This window comes from Gossypium hirsutum, chromosome D07, assembly GCF_007990345.1.
Source record: "Gossypium hirsutum isolate 1008001.06 chromosome D07, Gossypium_hirsutum_v2.1, whole genome shotgun sequence".
Classification (NCBI taxonomy): Eukaryota; Viridiplantae; Streptophyta; class Magnoliopsida; order Malvales; family Malvaceae; genus Gossypium; species Gossypium hirsutum.
In genome coordinates, this window is record NC_053443.1 from 58595260 (window position 1) to 58618701 (window position 23442).

Genomic DNA, 23442 nt, shown 5'->3' on the forward strand with positions numbered 1-23442 from the left:
TCTTTCCCCGCTCCCTCTTTTCTCTCCCTCCTCTTCCCTTTTTTTTTTCTTTCTTCTGTTTCAAATGAAAAAAATAAAATTTTTAACTTATATAGGGGACCAAAACGGTGCGTTTTGGTCCCCCCCTTTAACCAATAAAACGACGCCGTTTCAAGGGTGAGTCGGGTCGACCCGACCCGCCCCAGCAAGGATCCGCGTGTTTTTAAGAGCGGAAGGGCTATTTGCGCAATCGGCCCTTCCGCATTTTTGGTGTTTTAAATTAGGTTTATGTTTGTTTCTGAATTGACCCTAGAATTTTGCTCAGTTTTTAATTTAACCCCCGTATATGCACAGCGTTTTGGAAAGTTTGAAATTTTGCACTTTTAATACCCCATGGTTTTACCCGCATTCAAATAGGTCCTTTCCCCTTTAATTTTTTTTTAAATTCGCCCCAAAGCTTTGTTTTTAGTTCATTTTTGGTCCTTTTTTTGTTTCCTTATTTAATATGATTATTGTTATTTCCAATATTATATTATTATTATTATTACTATATATTAGTATACATTTTTCTTTTACATGTGAATATTGTATATATTTATATATAATATTACTTTTAATTATTGTATTTTAATATTATTATTATATTATATATACTTCTTCGTATTTTATTATTATTATTAGTATTATTATCATTATTCGTATTAGCATATTTATGTTATTATATATATACACATTTCATATAGTATTATCTTTTTTTACTATTATATTTATTATTATATTATTTATTTTCATTATTATTATTATTATTTTCATTATTATTATACATATATGTATATATTTATGTAATATTATTAATAGGTGTCCCAACATTATTATTATGTATGTATATACATTTTAATACCGTGCATGTATATGATTCTATTTAATTGTTAGTTTTGTATACTAAATTCATACGTATATTTCTCATGTCATTTCATGTATCTATTTTTATTATTATATATGTATATAGGTAATAATTTTTCAAAACTTCGTTTTAATCTTATGCATTATTTGTTTCGTTCCCTTTCATAATATTATTATATATATTGGTATATATATGTTCTTTAGGTGCATGTGTTCCTCAATATTTATTTTATGTACATATGTAAATATTATGAATATATATTTAACATTACTAGTTATATATTTTTATTATCTTATATATCTTTCTAATACCATTAATATTTATATATACATATTTTACATATATACTCTTAATTATTTTCATGTGTATATTCATCGTATTCTCTTTGTGTTCTTGTATTCAATACTATATCACATTTAATCTTGCATGCATTATTAGTGTTTTCCTTCAATATTACTGTCATATTTGTTATTTGTTTCAAATATATTTATAGCTCTTCCATTTATTTATTCTTATTACATATCAACTTTGTTTCACATTATTTTGAAAATCATATTCTTGTTTTGCTAAATAATTTCAATAATCAAGGCAACGTATCGATTTAACATTAAGTCATCGAGTTCATCGCTATGTTGGGTGAACGACAATTGACTCGTATTAAATCGATATACCCTTCTCAAAAATCGGAATAAACTAAAATTTCTCGTATTCTTTTAATCGGATCACGACTAAATTTTACATTGAACTCTTATTTTTGAAAATTAAGACAACGCGTGTTTATGAGATACCAATTTTGGGCGTCGCGAGGGTGCTAATACCTTCCTCGCGCGTAACCGACTCCCGAACCCTAATTTCTTCTCTGGATTTTAACGTGGACTTAAATTCAGCCTTCTTTTCATTTCAAAGATAAATTTATAAGGTGTCCGATCATACCTATAAAAAGGATCGGTGGCGACTCCCTCTTTATTTTAAAATCAAACTTCAAGTTTTCAAATTTTCAATAAATCGCCGCAATTAGCGACCGAAACCAAAATTTTTACGTCGCTACAGCTGGCGACTCCACTGGGGAACATACTTGCGAGTCGAGTCGAATTAAACACGTTTTGTCAAAATTTTCAAATTTCTTTATTCAAAGTAAATATTTGGTCGTGATCCGAAAATCTCGTTTTCAAAATTCATGCATTTGTATCGTGTTGTAAATATTTCTTCTAACTTGTTATTTGGTTGTTTTTCAATTTTCAATTTTTATGGTTTTAATTTTAGTTTAGTTTCTTTAAGTAAAACGTAAAGGTTTATGAGCTTTTCCCACCCACCGTGCACTTGCATTTTCACATAACATGAGTTCTCTACCTAGGCTCCGTCCGTTTAAGTGAAAGTAAACGCTACGCCTTCGTGAGTTAACTCGTCCCTCCGCACAGGCTAGTGAATACTTTCGGGTTACATATGACTTATGCTTTCGTGAGTTAACTTGTCCCTCCGCATAGGCATAAGTAAATGTAATCCCTCGAATTGAACTCGTGAGCCTGTGATGGGTTATGACCGAGGCTTCGTGCTAATCTTAGCAGATGATAGTACGAGCAATTTGAGTACCTGTCTAGAACCGAGACTGCATATAATGAACCATACGAGCTATCCAATTAGAGCCATGCCGAACCTCTGTCCGCTTATAGTCACCAAAATAAGTACACGGGGAAAATGCCTTTTGCCTTTCATTTACACTCTTTATGCAAAAGAATTGGATTGGGCAGTTTAATTTGTTTTTCAAATTATATTTGTTGTGTTTACTAACCAAGTTTGTTTGTTTTTATTTTTATTTTCATCATGCATCATAGGCATCATATTAGGAAGGTGTTGATTAAAGGTTGGTTGCCAAAAAACGGGTTTCTGATGGAGGAGTCAATTACACAAATAACCGAGAAGAATAACGTGGTTCGGGACTGGTCTCTAAAAACTCAGAGAGAAAAGGGGGATAGTCTAATGGAAGGGTGTATTGCCGATTTGCCCGAACATATAACTGTAAATGTTCGCCAAAATAACCTTGAGGATTTGGTTCAAATTTGGAATCAGTGGGATTCAGACACTAGAGACATTTTCACTGAGAGGTATGGAGACATAGCTCACCTGATCACCATCCGTGTAGACGAACAGTTGATTCAAGCCATGGTTCGGTTCTGGGACCCAGCTTATCAGTGTTTCACCTTCAATCAAGAAGACATGACTCCAACCATAGAAGAGTATGCTGCTTTACTCAGCATCGACAATGTACAATTCGGCAAAATATATGTGAAGGAGCCTAAGCCGATGACCTTCAAGAAAAAGTTAGTGAGACTGACAGACATGACTGATGCATGGGCTGAAAAACAGATAAAGAAGAAGAATGAAACCATTTGCATTCCATGGTCCCCCCTACGAGATTTGGCTCTGAACCATCCCGACATGTTGAAAAGGGTAAATCTATTCGCTTTGGCCATTTATGGTTTGGTCATTTTCCCAAAAGTTCTCGGACATCTCGAAGTTGCAGTAGTTGATTTCTTCGAAAGGTTAAAATAAGGAATCAACCCTGTCCCGACCATCCTAGCCGAGACCTTCAGGTCCCTGAGTAGTTGTCGAAGAAAAGGGGAAGGACGATTTATCGGATGCGCGCAGTTGCTCAATGTTTGGATTTTGAGTCACTTCTGGAAGGATGAGCGCACTCCGTTCCATATGTTTTCTAAAACATTCTCCCCGCTAGAAGCTTACCTCAAGAAAGAATGGCCGAAGGAAGTCACCGAGCAACATTGGGTATCAGTTTTTCAAAATCTTCGCGCCGAGGATATAACATGGAGAGCACCCTGGATCCGTCCTTCAGTTCTGCTATACAAATGTGGAAGCCAAGATTGGGTACCTTTACTTGGGTTATGGGGAGGAGTTGGATATGCTCCGCTATTGGTCCAAAGGTAATTTTCTTCTCGACAATTACTCCTCGTAACTGGAGGATTGGCACAGTTCGAGTTCGCTTTCGCGGGTGAAGGATATATGAAGAGAGTCCGTGACACTGCGAAGTCTTGGAAGGAAATTTATTTCATGGAATTAGCCTTGTATGCTGATACCCTTACCCAAGATTACGACATATGGAGGAAGCAGCGGGTAAATAGTCAGCAAATCTCGTCAACAAACTACACCATCTAGAATCCTTTCTCGGAGGAAACACCGTCTGAGCTAGAAATGGCAAGACAAGAATTCAAACGAGAAAAGGCCAAGATGTCTCGGGACCTTAGTGCCCTTCAAGAAGAAAACTATCAACTGAAGATTGAAGTTCAGGTTGAAAGGTCCAGAACTGAAAAAGTACAAAGAGAAGCCGAGATTGTGAGAAACGACTTAAAGGACCTTCATTTGGAAAACAAGAAATTAAGAAACACTATAAAGAATAGCGGGTTGGGCAAGTCGACAGCAGAATGGAAGGAAGAAATTAGCAATATCAAGGGAGGAATAGAGTTTTAGAAGGGAAAAGCAAAGAAAGAGGGGGAAAAGGCTGCACGCGCTGTGATAGAGTTAAGAAGGAAGAACGCCGAGTATGAAATAGTGACTGCAGAATTTGCGAATAGTCAGTCTGAACATCAAGAATTAAAAAGGAAAACACGAGATCTAGAAAATATGCTGCAATCTCGTCAACAACAATTAGATAACCTCTTGAAGGCTCTAGAAGAGAAGAGTGAGCAGTACGACAGGGACATTCACGCGTATGAAGGAACTCTCAAAGAAAAAGAAATGCAACTTGACTTCTTGATCAATGAAATTCGCAAAGCGGCTATGCAAGTTGTTCAATTATCAGATGAAGCCGAAGTTCTCAGTTGCCAATTCCCTCTGAGCCACAGATCGAGCATATCAGAGTTTTTAGAGCAAGTGAAGAAACAAGGCAATGTGGCTAGGAAATTTGTGTAACCGTTGGAAAAATAGAAACTTTGTGTAATAGACTATGTTGATAAATGAAATGCCTAAATATGGGGCTATCTTGAAATCAACACCAAATTCTTGCATGTTTACTCATAACTAACATTTATGCATAATTTATTCTTTTAAAATTCATCCATTCATATACTCAGTCATTCATTCATCGCATGTACACATCACCATAATCATCCACCGAAACTAAAGAACCCGTATAATCTGCAGTTGCAAGATTTCAAATCTGGAACCACACCATTCCTATAAAACGCGCCGACAAGTTAGAGTAATGGAAGCTGAATTCAATGAGAGAATTGAAAGGATGGAAAGGGCTCAAAAGGAATTACAAGAGCAACTGACCAAATCGTAACAAGAGACGAGAGACCTAATGGTGAGATCTCGAGAGGAATCACTCGAGCAAAGAGATCAGATGGCTAAAATGATGGAAATGATGACAACCTTGGTCAAAGGAAAAATGCAGAACCCTGATGTTATGGAACCTCAGTCAAGAATTCACCACGATCAGGATCCACTCTATCCCCCGGGATTCACTCCACCGCCTGCATATACAACACAAAGAGGGTATACTCAAGGGGAACCCACTGGCTTGGAACATCGACCTATGCCACCTAATCCACCCACTAATTTGGGGCAAGGAATATTCGCGTCGAACCCAAGGGCTAGTCCTGCTGATCCACTAGTTCCAGATCTGGATGACCCAGTAGAGGTAGCCAAGTTGAAATTGGATAACCATGACGCAAAATATAGGAGTCTAGAGGAAAGACTCAAAGCAATAGAAGGCACTGAAGTCTTCTCCGCACTAGGTGCCAAGGAACTCAGTTTGGTACCTGATCTAATTTTGCCCCCGAAATTCAAAGTGCCTGATTTTGAGAAGTATGATGGGACAAGGTGCCCAAAAGCACATCTCATTATGTTTTGTCGAAAAATGACTGGTTATGTAAACGAGGATAAACTACTCATACATTGCTTTCAAGATAGTCTAACAGGGTCAGCTCTTCGGTGGTACAATCAACTTAGTAGAGAAAAGATTCGATCCTGGAAGGACTTGGCGTCAGCATTTTGCGATCAGTACAAGCATGTATCGGATATGGTGCCAGACGGTATGACCTTGCAAATGATGGAGAAAAAGCCATCAGAGACTTTTAGATAGTATGCGCAGAGATTGAGAGACGTCTCAGCTCAAGTGGAACCCCCACTAACAAAAACAGAGATAACCGTTCTCTTTATCAATACTTTAAAGGCACCGTTTTATGACAAATTAGTGGGAAGTGCCACGAAAGAGTTTGCGGATATTGTAATATCTGGTGAACTCATAGAGAATACCGTCAAGAGCGGTAGAATGGAAGGATCAGAAGGCTCAAGAAAAGCAGCACCCTTAAGGAAGAAAGAGCCAGAAGCCCTCATGGTGGGAACTGGGAGTCGTTACATTCCCAATTCGTATCCTAACCAACCCCGACCTCGAAATTATCCACCCCCGAATTTCTATTATCCCCCTCAAACCCCTTACTACCAAGCACCACATCCGTCTTACCCCGTATACGCCACGAACAACCAAAAACCCGTCACCACTTTCCCACAAAACACGGTACCTGCCCAAAGCCAACCAAGAAATGAACCAAGACCAGTAAGGCATAATCCCGAGAGACCGCAATTTACCCCCATCCCTATGTCGTATGGGGAATTGTACCCAAAACTTTTGGAAAAACAGCTAATTTTTCCCCATTACATGGCACCCCTTAAACCTCCATACCCAAAGTGGTACGATCCAAACGTTAGTTGTGCATACCACGCAGGGAACCAGGGGCACTCTACTGAGAACTGTCTCGCTTTCAAAAGAAGAGTTCAAGGACTCATTGACGCGGGTATCCTACGATTCGATAGTGCTAGTAACGCCACGGGGAACCCGTTCCCTAACCATACCGAAGGGAATGTGAGCACAGTGGGGAAAGGGGATGAATGGAAGGTCAGAAGATGTGTTTCAGAAATAAGGACGCCTCTGCAGAAAATCTGGGAGGTATTGGTTAAGAAAGGATTGCTCTGTCACTCTGATAGAATGTTTGGAAAAGAAGGCCAAAGTTTTTGCAATTTTCATGGGATTGTTGGAAATGACATTCAGTCATGTGAGGACTTTAAAAGGTTACTTCAAGATCAGATGGATAATAAGGAGATCAAGGTTCTTAACAAGAGGGAAGATGCCAACGAAAGAGAAGTATGCATCTCTGATAGCCAATCATCAGGGCCCCCTTATAGTGCTGATCGACCGTTGGTAATTTATTACGACGCGATGAGAGAGCTATTGAAACCACAGATAGTAATTGAAGTACCGTCCCATTTTCCGTATAAGGACAACAAAACAGTACCGTGGAGATATGATGTTAATATCGTTACACCGGAAGTTGAAAAGTCCAAAGCCATAACTGAAGATGTTGGGGAGGTAGGTCATTTTAGTCGAAGTGGACGATGCTATTCTAAAGAAGTTGAACTGGTAAAGAAAAGTAGCAACTCGAAGCAAAAAGGGAAAGCAGTGATGCACGAAGTCGAAGTCGAGCAAGAAATTCCACCCGTGCAAGAAACTAAAAAGCCTGTGAATGAGGAAGAAGCTCAAGAATTCTTGAAATTTATTAAGCACAGCGAGTATAGTGTGGTGGAACAATTGAGCAAGCAGCCAGCACGAATCTCAGTTCTATCTCTACTGTTAAATTCAGAGCCACACCGGAATGCTTTATTGAAGGTGTTAAATCAAGCTTATGTGGCCAACAACATATCTGTCGAAAAGCTTGATAGGTGGGTTAACAATCTGAATGCGGACAATTTCATCTCTTTTAGTGATGATGAGATACCGCCAAATGGTAGAGGCTCGGTGAAAGCACTGTATATCACGACCCACTGCAAGGGCTACATAATACCGAACGTACTCATCGATAATGGGTCAGCGTTAAATGTTATGCCATCGGCTACGCTTTCCTCAATACCGATGGATTTGTCCTACTTAAAGCCCTGTCATTCCACGGTAAGGGCATTCGACGGGACGATGCGCGAAGTCATAGGAAAGATCGAAATCCCTTTGGAAGTGGGCCCTTACATCTATGAGGTCGAGTTCCAAGTCATGGACATTACACCCTCTTATAACTGCCTTTTGGGAAGACCTTGGATCCATTCTGCTGGAGCAGTCCCATCATCCCTCCATCAAAAGTTGAAATTTATCATGGATGGCTGTTTGGTCACAGTCGAGAGCGAAGAAGACATTGTCGCATCTATCTCTGCTGATGCGCCATACCTGGAAGTAAGCAAGGACGCAGTGGAATGTTCCTTTCGATCCCTTGAATTCGTCAATGCCACTTTCGTCGCTGAGGGAAATAGAATTCCGATGCCAAAACTGTTGAGAAATACCAGAATGGGTGTCAAGTTGACCGTAGGAAGGGGAGCTCGTGCGAGAAGAGGTTTAGGGAGACATCTGCAAGAAATAGTTAGGGCTTTAAAGCCAGCACCACAAGGCCTGATACGATTTGGGGTTCCAGCCTGACATGCGTCAAAGAAGAAGACAGTGGAAGAAGGATCAAGAGAGAAGAATTGCAAGAACTTTGGGCCGAGAACCAGAATGGGAACCAATAGAGTACCCTCCTTTGTTAAAAACATTTACATCTGCGGGAATGATGTACCCTGGACAAGATGATCCACGAAACATGCTGGGGTTAATTGAAAGGGGTTTTCAGAATGTCAGTATAAATGTCATTGACAAAGAGACTGGTGCAAGTAAAAATGTCTCGAGGATACGCCCTTGCCCTCCTGGTTTCATGTTGAACAATTGGACTGCTGAGGAGCTTCTTGTAGTTTATAAGTCTTCAGAGTAATGCTAAACATTAACCTTCTATTGTGTCCTTAGATATAATAATTCTCTTGTAAGAGCTTGCATTCGCTCTTTATCATTTAAATGAATATCAATGAAGATGCATTTTGTCATGATTTTTCGCATTATCACTAATTTCATGATCATTTTATCATTTCATAGCCTATCCTTACATTTGCCTCATTGCCATGACATAACATTTTGTTTGTTGTTTCCAATACTTGGATGTCCCTCTATAGCTTCCTTTTCCATTCAACTTTCAGGTGCTCAGATATTGACGACATGAATAAGCTCGTTACGAATCTTGAAATTGATTTTGAGAAGGCTGTTTGCTTAGGAGAATTTGAAGCCGAAGAAAATGCTGAAGATTATGTCTCGTCTCCTGAACTGTTAAGAATGGTGGAACAAGAGGATAAACAGATTCTGCCTCATGAAGAATCTGTGGAAACAATAAATTTGGGCACTGAAGAGAGGAAACAAGAAGTGAAGATTGGGACTTCTATTTCAGAAAGTACCAGGCATAGTTTGATCACTTTACTCCGCGAATACAAAGATGCTTTCGCATGGTCATACCAGGACATGTTAGGGCTAGATGAAGATTTAGTGGTCCATAAGCTCCCATTAAAGCCAGAATGCATGCCCATCCAGCAAAAATTAAGACGGATGAGGCCCGAAATGCTGTTGAAAATAAAAGAGGAAGTCAAGAAGCAATTTGACGCTGGCTTCCTACAAGCCTCCAAATATCCAGAATGGGTGGCTAACATAGTCCCGGTACCAAAGAAAGATGGAAAAGTACGAATGTGCGTGGATTACCGTGACCTGAATCGAGCAAGCCCAAAAGATAATTTTCCCTTGCCACATATTGACACGTTGGTGGACAACACAGCAAAACATTCATTGTTTTCTTTCATGGATGGATTCTCGGGGTATAATCAGATCAAGATGGCCCCTGAGGATATGGAGAAAACTACCTTCATAACAATGTGGGGAACGTTCTGCTACAAGGTCATGCCATTCGGGTTAAAGAATGCTGGGGCAACATATCAGAGGGCTATGGTGACGTTATTCCATGACATGATGCATAAAGAAATAGAGGTCTACGTCGATGATATGATTGCTAAATCTCGAGGAGAAGAAGAGCATGTAATGAACCTCAAGAAGTTGTTCGAAAGGCTGAGAAAGTTTCAGTTAAAGCTTAATCCAGCCAAATGTACATTCGGGGCTACCTCGGGAAAGTTGCTAGGCTTCATTGTCAGTGAAAGAGGTATCGAAGTTGGTCCAGATAAAATAAAAGCCATCCAAGAATTACCACCTCTGTGCACGCAAAATGAAGTTAGAGGATTTTTAGGGAGATTAAATTACATCGCCCGATTTATCGCTCAACTTACCAACCAATGCGATCCAATCTTTCAGCTTCTTCGAAAACATAACCCGGGAGAATGGAACGAGGAATGCCAAGTGGCCTTTGATAAGATAAAACAATATTTGTCCAGTCCTCCAGTGCTAGTACCGCCAACTCCGGGAAGACCATTAATTTTGTATCTGATAGTGTTCGAAAGTTCAATGGGTTGCGTACTGAGACAACATGACGAGTCAGGAAAGAAAGAAAAGGCGATCTACTACCTCAGCAAAAAGTTCACTGAATATGAGGCAAAATATTCGTCCATTGAGAAATATTGTTGCGCTTTGGTTTGGGTAGCTCGGAGACTCAGACAATATATGTTGTATCACACGACATGGCTAATTTCAAAGCTGGACCCAATAAAATACATGATGGAATCGCCGGCACTATCAGGAAGAATGGCACGATGGCAGATCCTCCTTTCGGAATATGACATTGCCTATGTAAGTCAGAAGTCGATAAAAGGGAGCGCAATAGCTGACTTCTTAGCAACTCGAACGACAGAGGAATATGAGCCTTTAAGATTCGATTTCCCAGACGAAGACTTAATGTGCATCACAGAAATAGAATCCGAGTCATCAAAAGAGAAGTCATGGAAGATGTGCTTTGATGGTGCGTCAAATACTTTAGGGCATGGAATTGGAGCAATCCTGGTATCACCAGATGGGAATCATTATCCGTTCACTGCAAGACTGAACTTCTTCTGTACCAATAATATCGCAGAATATGAGGCCTGTATCATGGGGCTTCGTGCAGCTATCGAACGAAACATCGAGATCTTGGAGGTGTATGGGGACTCAGCCCTAGTGATTTACCAAATCCGTGGAGAATGGGAAGTGAGGGACTCAAAATTGATTAAGTACAGTGATTTAGTGGCTGGATTGATCAAGGAATTCAAAGAAATAACTTTTCATTACTTCCCACGAGAAGAGAACCAACTGGCTGATGCCCTAGCCACTTTGGCTTCAATGTTCAAAGCAAGTAGAGAAGCAGAAATAATGCCCCTCAAAATGAGCATATACGAGGTCCCTGCACACTGTTGTAGCATTGAGAAAGAAGTAGACGGACGGCCTTGGTTCCATGATATCTTTGAATATACCAAGAATCAAAGGTATCCCGAACAAGCGAATGAGAACGATAAAAGAACAATTAGAAGAATGGCAGCGGGATTTGTTCTTGATAGGGATATCCTGTATAAAAGAGGAAAGGATCAGATGTTTTTAAGATGTGTGGATGATGTTGAAGCCAGAAAAATACTTGAAGAGGTCCATGAGGGAATTTGCGGAACGCATGCCAATGGTTTCAATATGGCCAGAAAGATCATGAGACTCGGTTATTATTGGCTGACAATGGAAAGTGACTGCATCAATTTTGCCAGAAAATGCCACAAATGTCAAATCTACGGCGATAAAATTCATGTAGCCCCTTCACCCCTTCATGTCATGACTTCTCCGTGGCCTTTTTCTATGTGGGGTATGGATATCATAGGGCCAATTTCTCCAAAAGCTTCAAATGGACATCGATTCATTTTTGTGGTTATCGATTACTTCACAAAATGGATTGAAGCCGCTTCGTTTGCCAATGTGACGAAGACTGCAGTGTGCAAGTTTTTGAAAAAGGAAATTATTTGCCGATATGGTTTGCCTGAAAGAATCATCTTAGATAATGCCACGAATCTGAACAATAAGATGATGAAAGAAGTGTGCGAGCAGTTCCAAATAAAGCATCATAATTCCTCGCCCTATCGCCCAAAGATGAACGGGGCTGTTGAAGCAGCTAACAAGAACATTAAGAGGATCATTGGGAAAATGACTGAGACATATAAAGATTGGCACGAGAAACTTCCATTTGCTTTGTTTGCATATCGCACATCTGTGCGAACATCTACGGGAGCAACTCCTTTCTCTCTAGTCTATGGAATGGAAGCTGTGCTACCTATCGAGGTTGAGATCCCCTCTCTGCGAGTATTGATGGAATCAAAGTTAGAAGAAGCAGAATGGGTTCGAGCTCGATATGATCAGTTGAACCTCATTGAAGAAAAACGTCTAAGGGCAATTTGTCATGGGCAAATGTACCAAAAGAGAATGATCGCAGCCTATGACAAGAAGGTACGACCAAGAGAGTTCCATGAAGGAGAACTCGTTCTGAGAAAGATTCTCCCAATACAAAAAGACCTGCGAGGAAAATGGGCACCAAATTGGGAAGGACCATACGTTGTAAAGAAGGCATTCTCAGGCGGAGCTTTGATCTTTACCGAGATGGATGGGAAGGAGCTACCGAATCCAGTGAACTCAGATGCAGTGAAGAAATATTATGCTTGAGATGAAAACCCAAAAAGGGCATAAAAAAAAGGAAGGGGATCAGAGCGAAAACCCGAAAAGGGCGCTTTGAAAGCTTCGATTCCATCAATACTCGCAAGAAGCATCTCTGAAAGCTTGAAATCTTCTACGCAAGAAGCCATGCTCGAAAAGATTATTGATTGAGGAACGTGGAAGAGTTCATGTGTTGAATATCTAGAGCATTTGTATCAGTTGAATACGACCCTTTCTTTTTTTGACATTTTTTACTCTCATTGGTTAACTTTCTTTGTTTGCCACACTTGAAATAAATAAATAGGAGATATTAGTTTTGTCCCTACATAACCATTGTTCGTGCATCTCATTATGTGTTTGTTTACATGATAAATGGTGAAATGACATACTTTGAACAAAAGAAATGTTGAGTATTACCCGGATAAGAATTTGATAAGTGCAAGATCTTCAAAGCAAGAACAAAGTTTAACCAGGGGCAAAAGGGTGATATCTGAGAAACGTCGATTACTCGTAAAGTTCGAAGACAGGTATGAGGCCTGAAGAGAAAGTCGAGAATCAAAGCAACGAACGCAGATCCTCAAGAATCGTGACGAAAAAGGACATACGACAAACATGCTTAAGGAACACTGCATAATCATGTAGGCATAAAGGCACTTAAGACAAACATGTACATATCATGATAACATCATACAGGGCATATAACAGGTAATCTACTAGAGCAAGATGTCGAGATGATAGCTGCATTGAATCAAAACAGAAAGACTTCTGAGCTCTACCAAATGACAGGTTTTGGCATTTTGATGTTTCGAATTATGTTTTTCAAAAAAATCAACTCATAATGCGAGAGGGGAGTTGAGCCTCAAGACACGTTGAGGTAATTTCAATTTATGCTTTTCAAAAAAAAAAGAGTCAACTCATATGGCGAGAAGTGAGTTGAGCCTCGGGGCACGCTGAGGTATTTTCAATTTTTGTGTTTTAATTTCAACTTATATTGCGAGAGGTGAGTCGAGCCTCAGGGCAGGTTGAGTTATTTTAAATTTCTGTGGTCAGTTTATGTTTTTAAAAAAAAAGATCAGCTCATATTGTGAAAGGTGAGTTGAGCCTTTTAATTTCTGTTTTTCAAAAAATCGACTCATATTGCAAGAAGTGAGTTGAACCTCGGGACACGCCAAGGTATTTACAATTTCCGCTCTTCAAAATCTGTTTTTCAAAAAAATCAACTCATATTGCGAGAAGTGAGTTGAGCCTCGGGGCACGCTGAGGTATTTTCGACTTTTGTGTTATCAACTCATATCGCGAGAGGTGAGTTAATCCTTTTAATTTTGGTTTTTCAAAATCAACTCATATCGCTAGAGGTGAGTTGAGCCTCGGGGCACGCTGAGGCATTTTCAATTTTTGTGTTTGAATTTCAACTTATATTGCGAGAGGTGAGTTGAGCCTCGGGTCACATGCCGAGGTATTTTCAAAATCTGTTTTCAAAAATCAACTCATATTGCGAGAAGTGAGTTGAGCCTTTGTTCACATGCTGAGATATTTTCAGTTTTTGTTTTTAATATCTATTTTTAAAGAGTCAATTCATATTGCGAGAAATGAGTTGGGCTCAAGATCACATGCTGAGTAAGAATAAAGATTGAAGCTGATGAAAGACACCATACTTGGTCTCCCTGAAGCTGCAGTGGAGCAGGTCAAAAGTTGCAAGTCTTGTCTCCTTGAGGTCGCAGCGGAAATGATCGAGGGTATCAAATCTTGCCTTTCTAAAGTTGCAGAAGAGAAGACCCAAACCTTATCTCACTGAAGCGATAGAAGGGCAGATTAAAGTTGTAGATCTCATCTTTCTGAAGTTATATGGAAGCAAATCGAAGCTACAAATCTCATATCCTTGAAGTTACATTGGAGTAGATTGAAGCTACAAGGCGTATATCAGAAGATGCAGTGGTATGAAACGAGGCTATCAGAAAAAAAGAAGTACCAAGAAGTTAAGATTCAGTGGGACTAAACAAAATTGGCCATTTGGAGTCTTTTCCCCATTCTCGTTACACGACAATGAGCAAAGAGGGGCAGCTGTAATGGCCAATTTTTGGCCTAAACAAAAACCAAAATTCAAGTCCATTTTACAATAGCCCAAAAATCAAAACAGGCCCAATTTTCCACATTGAAAGGCCCAAACCTAAAACTAAAAGACCCAAATAATACAAAAACCCTAAAAGCCCACCTAGCCCAACACACAAAATATCTCAGCAACCCTAAGTCCCCTCTTTTGTTCTGCGCCGCAACCATGAAGCAACCCCATACCCCCACTACAACAGCCCCATACCCCCACTACAACAGTCCCATACCTCCACAGTCCTCGTACGCCAAACCCTGTGCGTATGCCAACAGGCCCTGTACCTGCAAGAAGAAAATAAAACAACAGCAGCAACAGAGCAGTAGCCAATAGAAGAAACAATATTTTTGTACTATTCTTTGGAACATTCGGCTATAAAAAGGCCATTCAAACTGATGTAAGGGGGTTTTTTTTGAAATTTTTTTCCCAAAAGAAAATCAAAAACAGAAACGTGGTTAATCCTCAAAGCAGCAAGCATACAAAATCAATCTCAAACGCAAAACCAAAACATTGCACCAAATCAGAAGATACGAGGTGCTAAAAATCGAAAGTTAAAACTGAGGTGATTATTGATTTTTTCCGTTCTGTTTCTTTTCGATTTTACGCGCAAAAATCTAATTTTTTTACTTAGATATACAAATATAATATAAATAATAAAAAGCAAAAAAAAGAAAAAATTTAGAATTTTTACCCCTCCGGCCACCGTGCACGGTGGCCGGCGCCGGCGAAGCTCCGGCGACCGTCCGGTGACCGGCCCCTGTGGCCGGAGCTCTCCCCTCCCTTCTCTTCTTTCCCCGCTCCCTCTTTTCTCTCCCTCCTCTTCCCTTTTTTTCTTTCTTCTGTTTCAAATGAAAAAAATAAAAATTTTTAACTTATATAGGGGACCAAAACGGTGCGTTTTGGTCCCCCCTTTAACCAATAAAACGACGCCGTTTCACCCGACCCACCCGCCCCAGCAAGGATCCGCGTGTTTTTAAGAGCGAAAGGGCTATTTGCGCAATCGGCCCTTCCGCATTTTTGGTGTTTTAAATTAGGTTTATGTTTGTTTCTGAATTGACCCCAGAATTTTGCTCAGTTTTTAATTTAACCCCCGTATATGCGCAGCGTTTTGGAAAGTTTGAAATTTTGCACTTTTAATACCCCATGGTTTTACCCGCATTCAAATAGGTCCTTTCCCCTTTAATTTTTTTAAATTCGCCCCAAAGCTTTGTTTTTAGTTCATTTTTGGTCCTTTTTTTGTTTCCTTATTTAATATGATTATTGTTATTTCCAATATTATATTATTATTATTACTATATATTAGTATACATTTTTCTTTTACATGTGAATATTGTATATATTTATATATAATATTACTTTTAATTATTGTATTTTAATATTATTATTATATTATATATACTTCTTCGTATTTTATTATTATTATTAGTATTATTATCATTATTCATATTAGCATATTTATGTTATTATATATATACACATTTCATATAGTATTATCTTTTTTTACTATTATATTTATTATTATATTATTTATTTTCATTATTATTATTATTATTATTTTCATTATTATTATACATATATGTATATATTTATGTAATATTATTAATAGGCGTCCCAACATTATTATTATGTATGTATATACATTTTAATACCATGCATGTATATGATTCTATTTAATTGTTAGTTTTGTATACTAAATTCATACGTATATTTCTCATGTCATTTCATGTATCCATTTTTATTATTATATATGTATATAGGTAATAATTTTTCAAAACTTCGTTTTAATCTTATGCATTATTTGTTTCGTTCCCTTTCATAATATTATTATATATATTGGTATATATATGTTCTTTAGGTGCATGTGTTCCTCAATATTTATTTTATGTACATATGTAAATATTATGAATATATATTTAACATTACTAGTTATATATTTTTATTATCTTATATATCTTTCTAATACCATTAATATTTATATATACATATTTTACATATATACTCTTAATTATTTTCATGTGTATATTCATCGTATTCTCTTTGTGTTCTTGTATTCAATACTATATCACATTTAATCTTGCATGCATTATTAGTGTTTTCCTTCAATATTACTGTCATATTTGTTATTTGTTTCAAATATATTTATAGCTCTTCCATTTATTTATTCTTATTACATATCAACTTTGTTTCACATTATTTTGAAAATCATATTCTTGTTTTGCTAAATAATTTCAATAATCAAGGCAATGTATCGATTTAACATTAAGTCATCGAGTTCATCGCTATGTTGGGTGAACGACAATTGACTCGTGTTAAATCAATATACCCTTCTCAAAAATCGGAATAAACTAAAATTTCTCGTATTCTTTTAATCGGATCACGACTAAATTTTACATTGAACTCTTATTTTTGAAAATTAAGACAACGCGTGTTTATGAGATACCAATTTTGGGCGTCGCGAGGGTGCTAATACCTTCCTCGCGCGTAACCGACTCCTGAACCCTAATTTCTTCTCTGGATTTTAACGTGGACTTAAATTCAGCCTTCTTTTCATTTCAAAGATAAATTTATAAGGTGTCCGATCATACCTATAAAAAGGATCGGTGGCGACTCCCTCTTTATTTTAAAATCAAACTTCAAGTTTTCAAATTTTCAATAAATCGCCGCAATTAGCGACCGAAACCAAAATTTTTACGTCGCTACAAAGATAAATGTTGGAATATAAGTTGACATCTGATATTGAGTTCGATTGAGTAAATTCATTATTTGAGATTGTGGTTGGCAGAAAATGTTGAATTTTTATTTGTTTATTAATGTTGTTAGTGAAATTTTGGTAAGATTTTATTATGAGCCTATGAACTTGCCTTCTGTAAGCTTACTTGTGTGTGTTTATTGTTTCTTGTAGATTGACGTATATATATATGTTTGGAGGATCGGATCTACATCAACGATCACACTATCCAGATTTACTCCGGTAGATTTTGTTAAACAACTTTTTGATTTATATGGCATGTATAGGGAATTGTTCATTTTGTGTATATCCTTATGATATGGCTAAGGAGTAGTAAGTAAATATTGGATAATGGTTAACTATTGAACTAGCTATATAAGAACGTGTTTTGGTGTTGTATATGCCTAAATAAGAGTTAATACAAAGAAATTATAAAAGAGTAAAAAAAATTGCAATGGAACAGTTTTTGGATAGCAGCATTGACGTGAATTTGAAAAATCACCAAAAATGATAGAAATTGAATTAGAAGCTGGGTGAGAAATTAAATTAAAGCTGAATGGGTCTATATTCACATGAAAGAAATAGAGTAAGAAAAAGTGTTATATATTTTTAGATATTTGAATTTTAGTGAGACAAGGTAAGAATGGTTTTTGAAGTCCACTATTTTGACTTTAGAAAATCATTAAAAATTGTACAGAAAGAATTATGAGTTATAATTTATATGTCTGGATTCCTTAGTGAGTCTATTTTCAATAGAAATAAGAGGAATAACCATATGAATTATGTAAAATGAGCTAATTGATTTTTAGTGAACAGAGGTCAGAACCATCAGATAGTGAAATAGGGGAAAATTTAATGAATAAACTGTACTAATTGGCTAACCCAAAAATTATGGAAATTTTATGGTAATAAAATATATGAGTCTAGTTTCAGGGAAAATTTACAGATCTAAATTTCAAGTTTCTTAACTCGAGTTATAATTAAATTAGTGACAGTTATGTGGGTGGACAGTTTTATTGTAAATGGTGAAATAAATTATTTTGATTTGTTTAAGTATTCGGAAAATTTTTAATGCTCCAAATTTGGACCCGAATCATTTCTGTTGTATGTTTTAGAGTCTCGAGTGCTTTTTTTAGGGATATATTGATTGAATGCAAGCGATTATTTTTAAAAGCAAATTTATATGCTCCGAATTGGTAAGTTAAGTGAGGTAACACCTCGTGCCCGACTCCGGCAAAGGTCACAGGTAAGAGGTATTACACAGTCAGTCACATCAATGTCTCTATCTTTTGAAAGTCATCTGCTCCGATGCCTAAGACAAAGCATCTCCCCAATTGGATTTGATAGACAACATATTAGATTTTCAATTGGTTTGCTCATTTTTTATTAGACTAAAGAGATGTTTAGATTGGTCTACCAGTATAAGCTATTTTTTTGTATGATAATCCGACCACATAATATTGTTTAGTATTAGTTTAAACATTAGACAACTAATAAGCAAATTTGCTTCCATTTTGCTTTTCGTGCAAAAACCATATAAGGACATTATACAAAATATATTAATGTAATCGATGAATTAGTCTTATTAACCAATCTGTTCGAAAAAATTACAAGTGTACATTGACGAAAATACTACACTTAAGACACTAGATCCAACAGAAAACTCTTATAAACAACAGTTAGATTTCATTTAGATCACATACTAAAGACACACCAAAAACTTCTATTTTGTTCTCCATATTTTGGTATTCTTATATTGTTCTATAAAGAACTACTGCAAAAGTCTATTATTTGATATTCTTTTTATACATTGTTGAGTGTTTAAATAAAGTGGTATGTTACATGCTTTTAAGTCTTCAATGAATTTATCATAATATTATTTTTAACTCCACATACAATCATTATTAAGTCATAACTAAGATAATAGCATAGTTTTAATAGGATTCACTTGTTTTTATTGATGACTTTGCGATGAATGAGTAATTTAAGATGGTATGACCAAACATTAATTCACACTTTCCTTCTTTTGATTTTATCATTACAATACATGTTTCATTCTAAAGAAACAAACAATATTGATTTTCTTTATTTCAGTTTTATCAATGCAGTTTAGCGTTTCCTATTGGTTATGATAAATCATCTCTTTTTCACCAAAACCAAAGAAGCACCAAACAAAACCCCAAATGATGCTTACCTAGGGTGGCATGCCAGTTTCAAAGGAATAGATGGATCTGAGAAATCTCCAGAAGAAACAAGATCAAAAGCAAACTTGTTTGCAGCCTCAGTGAAATGAACACCATCCCAACTCACTCGAACTGATGGATCTTTACATGATCCCACCGTAATGTTTTTGCCATTAACACTAATTTTTCCTCCACATATTGCCTCTTCGCTATAGTTGTACTTACCTCCATAACCACAACAAGCAACAAGAGGATGTTCAAATCCTACAAGCATTCCAAAAAAAAAGACTTATGTTGGTCATATCAATTGGCACATAAGAAGTTTAAGCTAAAATAAAACAGTAATAATATTGTATCTTTCGGTATTTTGTTACCATTTTTAGTCGGGTGAGTGTATAAAGAGTATAGAGCGGAGTAAAGGTCTACATAAACAATTGTAGCCAAAGGAAACTCAATCCTAAGTCGAGCCAATGCATTCTTCAACTCGGCATTGAAACGTTGAGCTAACAGATTATAAGGCTTGGCACAACCGACAGACTCCTTTTCAGCTAATGGAAAACTTATTAGAATTTTTGGAAAGCTGCCGAGTGGCCTCGTATTGTAAACCCAAAATGATCTTGCTCCTAAATTGTATAGATTCTGCAGTGCATGAATAAAATTCATTGAACCTTTTTTTAGTATAATATGACTAACCAAAGAATTACTAGTGACATTTTTTTTAATTTGAGGAAACCTTGATAATGTCTGAGAAGTGGTTGACCATATCAGGGATGGCAGCGATAACTTGCACTATGGTCATGTTAAGGAAGAGACTTTGCCTGAGATCATTTTGGCCGATGTCAAAAGTGTATAATGCCTTGGAAAAAGTTTCCTCCCTTGGCATTAGACTTGCATATATTCCTCCTACAAAATAAAAACATATCAATGGCCTTAAAGAAAAATTAAAGATGACAATGATTAAAATATTATGCTAAATTCAAATTCATTTGTTATACTAAATTACAATAGCGTATAGAGATATTATCTATTTCCAATAGTTTTATACTAAATGAGTAATTTCATCTTGAATTTTAGAATTTTAATTTTAATTTTATTTTTTTAAAATGAAAATACTGAAATTTAAGATAAAAATACCAATATGACATAAAATAATTAAAAAAGAGATATAGTTAACATCACATTATTGTTTCATACAATTCTTTACTTGACGTATATAATATGTAGGTGCAAAATTACTTACCATGTCTTCTAATAATTTGGGATCTATTTTTGAACTGGTCAAATTGTAAATATTGTAAAGGTAGGTAGAATGGACTGGCGTGGCCATAGGGGACAACATCAGCCATCGGTAATCTTATGGTGGAAGTCGCCGTCGCAAAATCCGCGCCATGTGAGAAATTGATTGCTAGTGAATTCAGGTAAGAGCTTAGGAATGGCAAATCCAAACTCTCAGCTGTTCACAATAATAGCCACTAACAAAAATTAAATTAAATTAAACTTGCTCATAAGTAATGAGGAAAAAGAAACTTTGAAGGAAACTTGGAAATATATAAGATAAATTATATTTATATTCATCTAATTATTAGTATTTTTTATTTTAATCATAATTATTATTGATATTTAATATCTGTATTTTAATTTTAAAAAACTCGATAAATTCAATCCTCCACTTTATACATTTTATCAATTTAATATTAATTTTTTTTTAAATTATAAAAAATCCTTCTTAAACTAAAAACATGAAACTTAAAAAAACCCATTTCAACCAAGTTACTCGTCTCAAGTCTCAACACCTAATGATTCTGCTAAACCCTAAATTAGAACATGAATTGATAGCATACAGTAAAGTAACTCCATTGACAGGTTCATGAAGAGCTTAAATGTGTTTCTCTTCTCTCTCGACAAATTTTGGGTTCTGATTCATTAGAACGTTGGAATTTCATACAGGTCAAACTAGCATTATTTAATGGAATAATTATCAAAATATTAAATATCGATAATGTAAATGGCTAAAATAGAATTTTTTTTAAAGTTAAGGAACCAAAATAAAAACAAGTTAATAATTGAGTAATTATTGGTGTAGTTACCCAAATATATAAATATTAAAATTTAAATTCATGAGGTTGTTTATAAATTATTTATAATTTTATAATTAATTAAATTTAAATTTTATTAAATAATAAAAATTAACATTATGGTAACTTTTTTTAATCAATGATAGTTTTTTTTTACGTCTTATGTAATGAAAATATATAATATTTATTTTCATTCAAAAAACATTTTAAATTATGGATTAAATCTTAGCTCAATTGGTATAATTGTTGTAGCAACAATAAATAGGACTTAAATTCAAACACGCTTAAATGTGAAATATCTTTCAATTTACGAGGACCTATGGTTAGCTAAAAAAATCACTTTAAAATATATTTTTTATCAATAAATGTTAAAATTTTAAAAAATAATAAACATGATATAATTGTTAGTATTTTGTAATTAAAAAAATATGGAGAGAATAATTAATCAAGTACCAGTGAAATCAACGATGAGTCATCCATCACAAAATCTCCCGGCCGGCATTCCGAAAAAGGTGTTTCCATTAGGCGACTGAAGTTGAATGAAGGCGGCAGCGTAGCCACCGGTATCGGAATTAGAGGCACCGAAATTAAAAATCGCCGGAAAATGACAACTTTCCGAAGGGAAATCATGATTGAAATTGGTAGTAGAACCAAATAAAAGAACCGAAAGAAAACTGAATATGGTACTGGTAGGATCCATGCATGTGCCTGGAGAAAAAGAAAGATTATTAATATATATTTATTTAATCTTAAAGTTATCCCCAAGTTTGCATTACCATTCAACTAAAATTTTGTTCAATTGGTTTTATTATAGATGAAGATATCATAAATAAAAATGGTTATTAAGTATAAATTTTAAATAATAATTAAAATCAATGATTATATATAAATTATTTATTTTAATCACAAGCAGTATATTCACTTTTAAAATGAATAAATTTGTTTTTAACCTTTTTATCAAATCAAAAAAATAATTTTAAAAATAAATAAACAATAAAAAATATTCGTTCATTCAATCAGAATATTAATCAATAGAACTTAAGGCAATAAAATAGAGATTTATAGTTTTTGTTTCTCTCAATTGCATCTCCAATCACTCCAAGAATACTTTTTATTGTATAAAGAACATAACAACTACCAACAAGTATTAGGGGCAATAGTAAGGCATATTGTATTCCCAAAAAGATATATAAGTTCAAACCTTCGAGATAACATTAATGGACGAGACAACCACGGACCCTGAATATGACCGTAAAACAGATATGAAGAATATCAAAAAAGAAAAAACCAGCCACCATCCAAGTCACCACCTCTTACGAATTGGGCTTATTTTCTAGGAACCTACCGTGATTATCACATCTCCCTCATTCAAATCAAAACCATTTTCATCAGATTCTACCATTTCACATGCACCCTTCTCCAGGAATTCATTACCTTGTCTTCAAATGAGATTCTATTTTTCTAAGGAGGCCTCAAGACCTGTCACCTTCATTAGGAGGGTCTTCTCACCACCTCATTTTTTTTGCAGCTTTACTTGTATTATTAGTTGCTAGAGCAATCGTCTTCGGGTCAATTTCCGTTGTTTGAACTCATGTACCCCTCACCCCTTCACTTTAATTACTGCTTTTATTTGTCGATTGACAATGAGGCACGATTGGAGAAGTTCGAGATTGCTGGATTGCAAAATCTGAGCATGTCACTCTCAAGATCGAGAGAGGCCATTTGAAAGCATTCTTTGCGTTGGAACATATTCAAAACATTTAATATATTTCAATATTTACAAGTGAAAGTTGTAAATAATCTAAAATAAATTAAATTGATGAATTCTCGAAATCATTAAAAGTTATATGACTTGATTTGTAACAGTCCGTTTTCAGTGGTTTCGGAACCATAGTTTTGAAAAACAAGTTAGTAAATATTATTTATTTAATATTTATGAGTATTTATTAAAGTCATATTAAAA

The 23442-nt window shown here is 35.9% G+C and overlaps 1 pseudogene; it reads right to left on the reverse strand.

The window, feature by feature from the left end:
- Positions 1 to 19357: 19357 nt before the first annotated feature.
- Positions 19358 to 22179, reverse strand: LOC107926431 (esterase-like; annotated as a pseudogene).
- Between the last annotated feature and the right edge of the window lie 1263 nt (positions 22180 to 23442).